Below are 4,019 nucleotides of genomic sequence, written 5' to 3'. Positions count from 1 at the left end.
CTTGACCATTTTCTGACCTTAATCCGACCATTTCCCTAATCCTCCTTGTTTACAATGTTATAAATATTTTCTGGCTAATCCTGATTTGATCAAATGTAATGTAACTCATTCTTTTAAGTAACTTTCACTCCAATGAAATGTATAACAAAAAACTAAAAGCAAAAATATGTTTTTATGTTGTTGTTTTTTTTTTTATTTAAGAAAAAAGTTGCAATTTAAAGCTGATACATACAGTTTTATTTAATTCTGCAAGGCTAAATACTTTTCATAAACTAAACCAAATAAAACATAAAATAAGTTAATTACAAAACAAAAAGTATTTAAAAAACAATGACATAAATGAAACTAAGAAATCATATACAAATATTAATGAACAAAACAATGTATGTATATTTCTATCAAAGTTTGCCTTATCAAACAAAATAATGAAAATATTATAATTTTAAGAAAAGTTAAAAGATTCAGATAATAATGTTTCAAGCAATTAATGACAGATATTCAGTATTTGAACTATATTTCTACAGCATTACTAAAACATTTAGTAGTATTTTTCATATTTTGACCTCCTTTTGATAATTGTCACTAACGTATAAATTATTTCCCTTTAGTTACTTCACAAAGTTATACACAAATGTACTTTTAAATATCCACGAGAATTAGCACGAATTTGGAGCTGTGATGCCTTTAGATATATGACCTTCTCTCACCACCCCTCGTCTGTCCGGAGGATGTAACATGTTAATGTCCAATAACATTTGTGATATCATTTTCACTGAAAAAAAAGAAATTTATGAAAATTGGAAAAATTACAAGCAAAAATTTGTTCATGGTTATCTGGCCTTATGAAATTTTGAAAGTTATCTTAAATTAATGAACAACTTTGCTAGCTTTTCAGAAGTGAGCTTTAACAAAAATTAAAAGTAAACATAAATACTGAAAATTTAAAAAAAAACGCTTTAAAACTCCAGTTTTGTATGGATTATAGTATGTAATAGAATTTACAAAATCTTACCTTCCCATGATTCATGTTTCTTTTTACATTATCACGTATTTCTGCCCCTCCGACCTTTGAGAGCATGTCAAACTCTTGAACTACCTGAAAAGAAAATTATATTCTAACTTATGTATATTCTACTTTTGAAATAGAACAGTTACGCAAGTCTGAAATTTTTCATAGTTTCAAATTAAAGAGTGTTAAGAAATTGTTGATAATAAATGTATGATTATGTACTACGTTTTGTTAAAAAGTTTATGTTGTTTTGATTACATTTTTCCTACTAATGATTATATAAAGCCTCATTCTATATTACATAATCAATCAATTCGCTCTTTCATTTATTTCCCGTTCATTTATTAGAATGATATTAAAATCTGGTGTAAAACACATTAAGGTAAGATTTATTCTGATAAAAAATTGGACCGTTTGGGAAAATACCGAAATGTCTGAAACGGAAACGTCTTGGGTTATTTAGGACCGAAACGTCTTAGTCCGAAATGCTCGAAATCGTATCAATTCATTCTCAATTCTCAGATTTTAAGTGACAAAAACGTCAGAGTTTAACAAGAATATGAAAACTAAGCATTCTTTTTAGTTATACTGAAAGGCACATTATGAACTCTTCACGAGCAGAGTTAAAACAAACCAAATTTGAAATGATTTATTATCAAACATTATCGCGAATTTGTGTGACATTTTGCTTCAACTGTTCAAATAGTGATAATTAAATCTAAGAATGCATGCTATTTTTTTCAAATACAAAGTAGAAATAAATTTACATAAGTTGAACTGACCTTTTTGTTCAAGAAAATCTGGAATATTCACTTTATCAATGCATCCCGATTCCTGACATACGAAACGCCTACGAATTTGAATTTTCCATCCACGTGGCTGTAAATTCGAATTATAATTATGTTTTCTTTCCTTTTCCTGTCACTATGATTAAATATTAAAGAACTATTAAAAACTCGTGATTTTGATACATATAATGTACCACAAATGATAATACTGTAACGTTAAATGATTGGAACTCGTTAACAGATCTGTGGCTATAAATAGATTTCATAACAATAACACATGTAATTAACCTATATACAGCGCCACCTATATGTTTTATTAGGTTGCAGCACCGCGCACGTGGTCTTCGAAAGGCACTTGTATATATATATATATACACACTTAATTTGTAAGCCAAATAACATTTAAAAAAAAATTTAAATGATTACAACAGCGAATAAGGATTACCTTTCGTTAATTTTTTACCTACTGTCAGGAAACCGACCAGTATACCTGACGTTAGTACGACGTCAAAAAGAAACGTCTAATAGACATCGGTTTTTGGACGTCAGATTTACGTCGTATTTTGGTCGCCGACGTCGTGACCAAAATCTAACGGTAATCTGACGTTATTTTAACGTCATGTGTTTGCTGGGCTGAGTTAGCTTTAAAGCAATTTTGATATTTTCAATATGAAATTGTGAAGGAGTTAATAATATGCGTTAATGGACAACCTAAATCATGTGCATGTTTGCTATGTAAAGCATATTTGTTGATTTACTGTCTTCTAAAATATCTTTACAATTAACAATTAATAAAAAATATCAAGATATTGAACAAGCAATATCACGCAACCAAATTTAAAAAGTGATTGTATACTAATGAATGTAAGTGCATTTATTGATATTTTATCTCATCTACTTGACCCAAAGAACGACATTTATTTTATAGCTTCCTACACAATCAAACTAAAATAAATTCTGTATAAACTAAAGAAAAACAAAAATACATTTTTCCAATAAAGAATACTTTTTAACATTTGCTTAAGAATTAACAGAAAAGGCGAAGAAATAGAAACAGATAACATGTATCAATGCAAAGTTTGTTGTTTTTCTTTTATAATTATCGGATAAATTTACCCCACCCACTTTGATAAGATATAAAACCTACAGTTTTTATGGTTTTCTTACATGTTAACAACAAACCCCTATTTTCAATTGAATGACAAATAAGAAATAAAGTAACTTTTTTTAAATTTTGAATATAGATTTAGAAAACTAAATTAGAGAAATATGCAAAAAATGAGATTTTTTCTTGATATCTTTAAAGATATTTTTTAGACATAAACTTAAAAAACTTCACTTTCATTATGATTTACATATGATTTGATTATTTCTGATATGTTGAAATACTTTTTTATCGAAATAAACATGATATGTGCTATAAATTATACTATAGAAATTATATAACAGTTTTGCATAAAATCGGCGGCCATATTGGACGCCATCTTGGATTGACAAGAGGTATGAACTCGGAATTTTGTAAGAATTGAATATTTGTAAAGGAGACACTTTATACATGTTATGGTGTAAGTTTCAGGTCTTTACAAACATTTTGACCGAATAAGCTATTTATGTACGTCAAATTTATATGACGGCCATTTTGAAAATGGCGGCCATCTTGAATGAGCAGAGATATTTTTGGGCCCACTTCACTTTTGAAATCTACGTGGTCTATAGATGATTTCCTGAAAGTTTCATGCTTGTATCACCATTTGCACTATTTTCTCAATTTCCCGCCCCACTATAACCACTGGTACGGACCTTAATCCTAAATTACTAAGTACTTTCACGCATGCGCACTCATATTAGTATTGTTTGATAATAAATATTTTGTGAGAGCATGTCTCTGTATTTTTGCAGCACCCCTCAAGCCCAGAACCTTTAGCAGCACCCTTCCTTTATACTTCGAGTAAACTGCGACAATTGTTTTATATGTTGTTATTATTGCTTTTTAATATGTTTTGCATCCATTTTTCTAAAGTCTTTACTCTTCTTTTTTTAGAATTGATTTTTAAAATTCATTCGGTTTAAAATCAATAAATGTAATTTCAGTGCCGTTAAATACAATACAAAACGAGACAAATCAGCGTTTCTAAGTTGTTTCATATCCGTGTACACAATTTTGCAAGCACTTGGCCGCTTTCATTTAAATATACTTCTAAAAATGAAGAATAGGTCTAAAA

At 28.8% G+C, this 4,019-nt stretch overlaps 1 long non-coding RNA gene across 1 annotated transcript; it reads right to left on the bottom strand.

The window, feature by feature from the left end:
• Positions 1-331: 331 nt before the first annotated feature.
• Positions 332-2,165, bottom strand: LOC132746892 (uncharacterized). The gene is made up of 3 exons (XR_009628044.1): positions 1,792-2,165; positions 1,013-1,096; positions 332-772 (listed from the first exon to the last, which is right to left on the bottom strand). It is a non-coding gene; the product is annotated as an uncharacterized LOC132746892 (long non-coding RNA).
• Between the last annotated feature and the right edge of the window lie 1,854 nt (positions 2,166-4,019).

This window comes from Ruditapes philippinarum, unplaced genomic scaffold (genome assembly GCF_026571515.1).
Source record: "Ruditapes philippinarum isolate M1 unplaced genomic scaffold, ASM2657151v2 ctg13671_1_1_1_1, whole genome shotgun sequence".
NCBI classification, from domain to species: Eukaryota; Metazoa; Mollusca; class Bivalvia; order Venerida; family Veneridae; genus Ruditapes; species Ruditapes philippinarum.
The sequence above is the reverse complement of the archived record's forward strand: the minus strand, read 5'-3'. Positions and strand labels throughout refer to the sequence as shown.